Source organism: Camellia sinensis, chromosome 5 (genome assembly GCF_055761805.1).
Source record: "Camellia sinensis isolate YWXY chromosome 5, ASM5576180v1, whole genome shotgun sequence".
Taxonomy (NCBI): Eukaryota; Viridiplantae; Streptophyta; class Magnoliopsida; order Ericales; family Theaceae; genus Camellia; species Camellia sinensis.
The window spans coordinates 53,996,166-54,006,257 of NC_138965.1; the positions used below are offsets into that span (position 1 = coordinate 53,996,166).

Sequence of the window (10,092 nt, forward strand, 5' to 3'; positions counted from 1 at the left end):
ACAAGGATTGGAGGTACAATCTAAAGCAAAAGTTCCTCGAACTTGAGAAAAGGGTGTTGATGACCCCTATAGTCGTCCGCCTAGTGGAGTAAGCTTGGAGGACTGGAAATATTTGATTGATGTTGCTTGGAAAGACGAATCTCACCTGGTAACAAATAAATTAGAAAGCCCATTATTGAAATTAATTGATGTGTTAATATGTAAAACTTCTTGACTAATAGATGTAGAACTTCTTCACTGAAACTTAGTAAAGCATGTTCTTTTCTTCTTTTTTTTAATATTTTTGTAGAAACGGTCTACGGTTGGTAAAGCAAATAGGGGTATGCTCCCCTATAATCATACAAGTGGATCGCGATCATTTCCTATAGCAATGTCGCTAATGATGAGAAGTTAATTTAGACATGTAATGGATGATTAATTCTTCTTGATTGTGAATATTACCATGTACTAATTCGTCATTGGATTTTTCCCGAACATAACAGGCAAATGAGGATGGGGATATAGATTTCCCCGAATTTTATAAGAAAGCACACAAGTCTAAGAAGACGGGAGATAGGATTGACCCCAAATGTGGTGAGCTACATGTGAGTATTGAATGTTGAAACCAAGTGTGATGCATATCAATTAATAAAGTTTTTTTAAATTCCTTCTCCCATCTTGACTTTATTGTTTTGTTGGCATTACAAGATGATATGGTGAATCTACAAGTGACAGCCACCGTTGCGGGGTTGCCATTGACCCACGAAGAAATATCAAGGCAAGTGCTCGGGGAAAAAAAAATTACTTGCGTGGATGTGGGGTAGGCCCACAACCCTCTTCCACAGCTTCTAGTGCGGCACGAGCACGTGATAAACATATGGAGTTAATGAGAGCGGAACTGGAGGTTCTTCGTGAGCAGCGTCAAAGTGATCACGAGGAGTTGCTGAAGGAGAAAGAGGAGCAGCAAAGAGATCGGGAGGAGCTATTGAAGGAGAAAGAGGAGCGGCAAAGAGATCGGGAGGAGAGATCGGGAGGAGCTATTGAAGGAGAAAGAGGAGCGGCAAAGAGATCGGGAGGAGCTATTGAAGGAGAAAGAGGCGCGCGAAAGAGATCGGGAGGAAATTACGAGGGAAAGAGAGCAGCTAATCAAACAAGTTGATGAAGAAAAAAAAGCACGGGAGGCACAACAAGTACAACTCAATCATCTAAACGACGTGGTGTCACGGCTCACAACCCTCTTGCCAGGTTCAGATGGTCATCCTACTATTCGGTAAACATAATTTTCTTGGCACTGCAAGTTGTACTACAAAAAATATGGATCATATTGACATAGAATTGTTTTCTAAAGTTGGTATGAAAATATTTTCTTTGTGATGTGCTTCGAATAGGTTATGAGGCATAATGTGAGTAGACATTGCAGCAGCCGACCTGGTGTTTTGATACATTACAGAAAGGACCGTACTCTGATTTCTATAAGGTAACCAAGTCCAATTGAATGTGATTTGAGATTTAAGGCTAAAGAGAAATTAGAATGAATTTTGATTTAATACAATATAACGAGTGCAATATAACTACTGCAAAGGAGCTTTGATTTCAAAACGCTAACTGTGAAGAATGAATATGTGATTCTTAATAATAAATTTGTAAAAATAAAACCAACACTAATTTGAACTGAATAATGTGTAAAACAAAATTAAAATTTGTTTGGATTTTTGAAAAGCAGTTTTCTTAGGATATTACTCTGGTTTGCAATGGACACAATGCCACCTAGTCACATCCAATATATATTTGTTGCAAATAATTCTTCTCCATAGTGCACCTTTATGTACACCAAACGCACTGCAGGGATGGCAGTGGGGCCTGTGGGGACAGACGGGACGTAATTAGCACGTGTACGTTGGGAGTTGGAGTGAAAAACGCCATAAACTTAGCCGAAAAAAGGGCTTCGAGGGCCGAAATTTGAGAGCAGCCCCCAAAGCACTACGGGGATGGCACGGGTAGATTCCTCATGTCAAATAGGACCTGTGGGGACAGACGGGACGTAATTATCACGTGTACGTTGGGAGTTAGCGTGAAAAACGCCATAAACTGAGCCGAAAAAAGGGCTTCGAGGGCCGCAATTTGAGAGCAGCCCCCAAAGCACTACGGGGATGGCACGGGTAGCTTCCTCATGTCAAATAGGACTTGTGAGGACAGACGGGATGTAATTAGCACGTGTACGTTGGGAGTTAGCGTGAAAAACGCCATAAACTGAACCGAAAAAAGGGCTTCGAGGGCTGAAATTTGAGAGCAGCCCCCAAAGCACTTCGGGGATGGCACGGGTAGCTTCCTCATGTCAAATAGGACTTGTGGGGATAGACAGGACGTAATTAGCACGTGTACGTTGGGAGTTAGCGTGAAAAACGCCATAAACTGAGCCGAAAAAAGGGCTTCGAGGGCCGAAATTTGAGAGCAGCCCCCAAAGCACTACGGCGATGGCACGGGTAGCTTCCTCATGTCAAATAGGACCTGTGGGGACAGACGGGATGTAATTAGCACGTGTACGTTGGGAGTTAGCGTGAAAAACGCCATAAACTGAGCCGAAAAAAGGGCTTCGAGGGCCGAAATTTGAGAGCAGCCCCCAAAGCACTTCGGGGATGGCACGGGTAGCTTCCTCATGTCAAATAGGACCTGTGGGGACAGACGGGACATAATTCGCACGTGTACGTTGGGAGTTAGTGTGAAAAACGCCATAAACTGAGCCAAAAAAAGGGCTTCGAGGGCCGCAATTTGAGAGCAGCCCCCAAAGCACTACGGGGATGGCACGGGTAGCTTCCTCATGTCAAATAGGACCTGTGGAGACAGACGGAATGTAATTAGCACGTGTACGTTGGGAGTTAGCGTGAAAAATGCCATAAACTGAGCCGAAAAAAGGGCTTCGAGGGCCGAAATTTGAGAGCATCCCCCAAAGCACTACGGGGATGGCACGGGTAGCTTCCTCATGTCACATAGGACCTGTGGGGACAGACGGGACGTAATTAGCACGTGTACGTTGGGAGTTAGCGTGAAAAACGCCATAAACTGAGCCGAAAAAAGGGCTTCGAGGGCCGCAATTTGAGAGCAGCCCCCAAAGCACTACGGGGATGGCACGGGTAGCTTCCTCATGTCAAATAGGACCTGTGGGGACAGACGGAATGTAATTAGCACGTGTACGTTGGGAGTTAGCGTGAAAAACGCCATAAACTGAGCCGAAAAAAGGGCTTCGAGGGCCGAAATTTGAGAGCAGCCCCCAAAGCACTACGGGGATGGCACGGGTAGCTTCCTCATGTCAAATAGGACCTGTGGGGACAGACGAGACGTAATTAGCACGTGTACGTTGGGAGTTAGCGTGAAAAACGCCATAAACTGAGCCGAAAAAAGGGCTTCGAGGGCCGAAATTTGAGAGCATCCCCCAAAGCACTACGGGGATGGCACAGGTAGCTTCCTCATGTCAAATAGGACCTGTAGGGACAGACGGGACGTAATTAGCACGTGTACGTTGGGAGTTAGCGTGAAAAACGCCATAAACTGAGCCGAAAAAAGGGCTTCGAGGGCCGAAATTTGATAGTAGCCCCCAAAGCACTACGGGGATGGCACGGGTAGCTTCCTCATGTCAAATAGGACCTGTGGGGACAGACGGGATGCAATTACCACGTGTACGTTGGGAGTTAGCGTGAAAAACGCCATAAACTGAGCCGAAAAGAGGGCTTCGAGGGCCAAAAGCCATCTACCTATGATAATGGTTAACCTGCCCATGTAGTACTATGGACACTTACCATATAACTAAGCTCTAAAATTTCAGGTGACTAAAATGGCTTTTTTAATCATTGTAACTTTATTTTTTTGGGTTATGACAGAAAATCTGGGTGACTAAAATGGTTTTTGAAGAGGTTGAGTAAACAAGAACTCTGAGACACCTTTATGAGAATACTAGAGAGAGAGAGAAAGAGAGAGTTTGTACTATTGTTCAATGAACAAACCCTTTATGTTGGAAAATTTTAATATAACGATGAAATCACATTATTATTAACCTATGATATTATTATTTTATGATAAGGTTTTTAATTGGATGAGTGAACCTCACTACGTAACTGTGGTAGTTACTGGATGCATTAAATCTAATAGTTACATTTGTATTGTGAAATTTACCCATCTTACTTGATATTTTATTATTAAATAATGATATTACGGGTTAATAATATTATAATATGATGGTTTTATTGTAGGTTTTCTCATGTATGTGACAATGGAACTAATGGGTGTAATTTTTGTTGTGTAGATGGCTTTTGGCATTGACATGTGGATCTTCTAATTTTTTATCGGAAGATACACAGGCTGGGAAAGTTGGGAAGTTTTTTGTCATCCTATACTTTTTGCTGTGGACTGTGGATGCATCGAACATATAATTTTTGACGGGGTAGAAAGTATTTTTGGAGCTTGTATTAATGAACCGTGGAATTTGGATGCATCGTACATATAATTTATGGTGGGGTACATAATATTTTTGGAGCTTGTATTACCTTTTGTCGTGGTACATATTACCATAGTAATTTGTACCTTGTCAAATGGTCATTACAATGCATAGTATAGTAAAAATGTTGTGTATAGAGGACATAATTTTGGTAACGTATTTGGAATGTATGATGTTATTATTTGTAATTGGAATATATATAGTTCGTTCGTACATAAGTTTACATTATTATTTGTAATTGGAATATTTATAGCAGGTGTTCATTTTTGTTTTATGGTTCTAAGTGAACCATGCAGATGATACATACAGGTTGTATACGTATTACAGGTTGCAGTGGATACATACAGGTTCGGACGAAATTTAGTAAAATTAAACAAACAAAACAAAAATATAAAATGACGCTTTTGGTGAGAAATCAATTTGTAGTTAAAAAGAAAAATCTTTTGGCGACTAAATTTTTAGTAGCCAAAACGAATAAAAATAGTTATGGCGACTAATAATTTAGTAGCCAAAAAAACTGGAAAATAGTTATGGCGACTAAATGTGTAGTGGCTGAAGCTGAAAGGACTTTTGGCGACAAAATTTTTGGTAGCCAAAACAACTCGAAAACATCTATGGCGACAACCTATTTTAGTAGCTAAAACCCCAACCAATTTTGGCGACTAAATCTTTAGTCGCCAAAACATAACAAAAATCATGGGCGACTAAACATTAGTCGTTGAAGTTGCACTATTAGCGACTAAAACATTGCCGCCGTAGATATTGTATTTTTTAGCGACAAAAACATTAGTATCTAATAGTTGAGTTAAAATATTTAATGAACGGTTTGGGCGGCTAACGGTTTAGTCGGCAATGTCTGTTATCCGCGACTAAGACTGTTTTCGTCGCCAATACCTTCTTTTTTGCCTACTAACATGGTAGTCGGTATTTTGTACTACTTATGGCGACGAAATGAATTTTAGTCACTAATGCCTTCGGCGACTATGTATGGCCGACAAATCCAACGACCAAATTATTTAGTCGGGAAATACTTTCGGCGACTAAAATATGTACTTTTGGCGACTAATTTTTTAGTCGCCAAAAGTGTATTTTCTTGTAGTGTTAGTTCGGTGCACACACTTAATGAAATATTATTTTAATGACAATTATATCCTAAACTAAAATAACCATAATAGACATCCACTAGCACCCATAATATTATATGAAAATATTCTCTGTACACAACTTGAAAAAAAAAAAAAAAAAATCTCAATGTACACATTTTGAGTAAAAAAAACAAATCCTAATTTTTCCATTGTTGTTACTTTACTTGCTAGACACTCTATACTCATCTATTGCTTCCAAAGCAATACTCTCATAACAACTCTCATATTGCTTTAATCTTTAGATTTATACTCTATTAGTGATGAAAATGTTAGGCTCCGTTTGGTTTACCTTTGGAATTATGATTCCAAAGGCACACTTTTCAAAACTCATAACCAAACACACAACTCAAAATTATACAAAACTCAATTCAAAAATTAATTTCAAAACTTATAACTAAACACGCAACACAAAACTCAATTCATAACTCTTTTGATGATATGGTGTGCAGATGGTTAGTAAATGGATTGTTAAATATTTTTATAAAAAATCTAAAAAAAATAATTTCTATATTTAAAAAATATCTAAAACAAATATAATTTTTTTTTTCAAATAAAAGGTTGCAAAAAAAATAATAATAAATAAATAAATAAAAATTCACTATTCCGGTCAACCAGCCGAACGTCCGCGAGGATGTTCGGGCAAACAATCGGGTAGACCCAATCCGCTCTTTTCAAAATTCAAAATTCAAAAACACCTTTAAAAACTCATAACTAAACAAATTTTCTCTTTTAAAATTCAACTCACAATTTCACACTCAAATCACAACTCTAAAAAGATAATCACAATTCCAAAACTAAACCAAATGCAACCTTAGTTTTTTCGTGCAGAACTTTCTATTTTTCCTTTCACGGTTTTCAGTCGGACAACTAGTGCCGAATTATTTCATTACATTTGAATATTGACTGCCGAATTATTTTATTATATTCGGACATCAACTGTTGATTTTTTTTTAAATATTTTTTCGGAACAAATTTGTTGAACTAATCACTTTTATTCGGAAGTTAAGTTTCGAATTAAATGTATAATTTCAGAAAACCAAAGCGGAAATCTCCAAACCGAAAAACATATTAAAAAAAATTAAGAAAAAACAAAAAAAAATGGCGGTTTTATGGCTATGAAGTGCACAAAGATTTAGAAATGATAAATGCAATAACAAAATAGAAAGATACCTCATCTTCAACAATATTTTGGAGGGTTTAGTGTTTTTAATAGAGGTTCAATAGGGTTTTCAATGGAGGACTTTGTCCTCATTTCACTTCACTTCACACTGTGATCTTGAATGGTCATTACATGAGTCTACAATGAGTCTATAAATCTGGAAGCAGGGTCACTTAACAAGTGTGTGGAAATAAGGGTTGAGTGGTGTGTATACAATAATTATGAGTAAAAGATATAATTGTAACTTTTAGTGTGTGGATTGAGAAAATTAATTAATAATTAAATTAATAAGTGTATGTACTGGGAGAAGATGTGACTGTGATAATTAAGTGTATAAAAATAGAATTTCCTTTGATTTTTTGAAAAAATAAAGTGAAATGAATACAATAGAAAGACAATTTTACCCCAATTTTTCAAAACCTAAATTTATATTAATAAGTTAATTAAAATAAAATAAATTAAAATATAATTAAGGATTGATTTAAAATATAAAATATAATTAAGATATTAAATAAAAATATAAAATAAGTAATAATTAAGAATTGATCTAAAATATAATTAAATTAAAAGTATATTAACATGTTAGTAATTACAATAAATAATTAACAATTTATAATTAATTGTGATCTAAATTAAAATTAGATTAAAAAGTAAGAATTAAAGTAAATAATTAAATATTTAGATTAATTGTGATCAAAATAAAATTAAATTAAAATTAGAATAAAAAGATAAGAATTAAAATAAATAATTAAGAATTTATAACTAATTGTGATTTAATTAATATTAGATATTATAAATTATGTGTATGAGAGAAGAGAGAGAAAGAAAATAACAAAAAAAATATATATAGGATTTATTACCGTCATTTTGACATCTATAGTTAACAATGTTAACGGTTGTACTGTGGTCCAAAACAACATGGGGACTTGATGGCTATATTTGAACTATTGGGGGATAAAATGCTTTAACCTTAAGTGACAAGGGAGTAAAATGAATTTTGCCCTACTATAAATAAGCAATTGATAGAAAGAGGATTATCGGGTGATGAACTTCCAAAAAGATTAGAAGAAATAATCTAAAAAATAATTGAAAATATGAGTAAACAATCTCTAGAATTTTTTAGAAAACTATAGAAATAATCTAAAAATAATTAATAATTTATAATTAATTGTGATCTAAATTATAATTAAATTAAAATTAGATTCAAAAGTAAGAATTAAAGTAAATAAGTAAATATTTAGGATTAATTGTGATCAAAATATAATTAAATTAAAATTAGAATAAAAAGATAAGAATTAAAATAAATAATTTGGAATTTATAACTAATTGCAATTTAATTGAATTAATAGTAGATATTATAAATTATGTGTATGAGAGAAGAGAGAGAAAGTAAATAACAACAAAAATATAGGATTTATTATAGTTATTTCACATATATCATTAACGGTTGTACTTCAATCCAAAATTACATGGGGACTTGATAGCTATATTTGAACCACTGGGGATAAAATGCTTTAGCCTCAAATCGCAAGGGAGTAAAATGAATTTGACCCTACTATAAATAAGCAATTGATAGAAAAAGGATTATCAGGAGATGAACTTCAAAAAGGATTAGAAGAAATAATCTAAAAAATAATTGAAAATATGAGTAAACAACCTCTAGAATTTTTTTGGAAAACTGTAGATGTAACGCTCCAAATTTCTAACCCAAATGATAATACAACAATCATGGCTCTTTCAAGGAAAACCGAATATAAATCTCCAAACTTACATTACATGATCAATAGTTCTTCATGCAACAATACATTAATCTGACAACAAGTAAATAAATAAATAAATACCCCCAAGGGTTTACAAGTTTCCAAGGCTTGAGTTTGGTTACACAAAACGGTTATTCAAACCCACACACATATGGCTCTTTGCTTACATACAGAGTCACAACAAAATGAGAGTCTCGTACTCTCAACACACATTTCCTCACCTTTAGTTAGGTGGCATCACCACATCTTTTCCTGCACAAAAATCCCGTAGGGTGGGCATAAAGCCCAGTAGGAAATCCTTAACAAAGTATACACATTTTATACAAGTCTCAAGAGATGAAATGCACATGCCATGATGTGCTCTTTTGAAAGAAAATCACATTTTCATCTTTGAAAACTCTCAGGTTCAATGATGTCATGCAATTTCAATTCTTCAAAACTTAACAATTTATTTCAAGAGCGATAAATACGACTCTGGTAATCCCTAGGTCGATGTCTGCAAATAGACTATACAAGTACTACCAATTTGTCATTTTTACCGGCATTAACCGGAAGGCTCGACACCTATCCGCGCGGGTTTTTGGTTTTTCACCCCGGACTCTCAAGCCAACTTATTTAATATCATCTACACCACCTATCAAGACTTACCAACATATTTACCCCAAAACCATTCCATGAAAACTTGTTTTTCAACATTCTTTTCTCAATGCAAGTTTTCAAATCAACTTTCAAAATTTAATATAATCAAATGAATTGATATGACAATAACACAAGATGAATATAAATACTTTTATTCCAATTCATCATCCAAGGAATAACATAATTCCTCATTCTTAAGTATCCTCAACAATTAGTCATTTCAAGACTATTTCAACGTTTTGAACAATAATTTTCAAAATGAACAATAATTCTCATATTCCCTGAAATTCATCATTTATATAAATATAAATAAGAAAATTTCCAAACATCCATTTATTTTGACACACAAAATAAATATAACAATATCATTTATGGATTTTCAGTCTCTTAAAAAAAATCCCCAAATTCTAGGTTTTCTCACTAAAACTATACAACTCAAATCTTTTGAAAGAAAACTTTCCAAAAATCATCTTTTCTTCAATCAACGAAGGTCAAAACCCATCAAATCATTTTAAAAGAACAAGTGTCAAACCCACTTTCAAAATCGCTCAACTTCTTGAATCAACAATCAATTTTCAGAGCTATCGAAAAATGATTTCGAAAATCATATAGATCTTACAAAAACATATATATAACTTTAAGAAAATCCCTACCTCAAGTTTTGAAGAAGAAATAAGATGAAACCCCCAAAATCAACGGTGTCGAAACTCGATCTTCACCACACACAATGAAGCCCTCGAGTAGTTAACCAACTTTGATGAAGAAACTATGATAGAACTCTAATGGATCTTAAGAAATCAAGGTTTTGATCCAATTTGGCGTAGGGAAATGTAGAGAGAAGGGAGAGGAAATGGTTTTTAGAGAGAGAGAGAGACCAAACAAGAGTGAGATACACTCAGCCTAAAGAGAAGAAAAGACTAA

The 10,092-nt window shown here is 35.1% G+C and overlaps 1 long non-coding RNA gene across 1 annotated transcript; it reads left to right on the forward strand.

Annotated features, from left to right (window-relative positions):
* Positions 1-1,007: 1,007 nt before the first annotated feature.
* LOC145790109 (uncharacterized) lies at positions 1,008-4,707 on the forward strand. Its single transcript, XR_014328748.1, has 3 exons — positions 1,008-1,249; positions 1,368-1,456; positions 4,277-4,707. It is a non-coding gene; the product is annotated as an uncharacterized LOC145790109 (long non-coding RNA).
* The last annotated feature ends 5,385 nt before the right edge of the window (positions 4,708-10,092 follow it).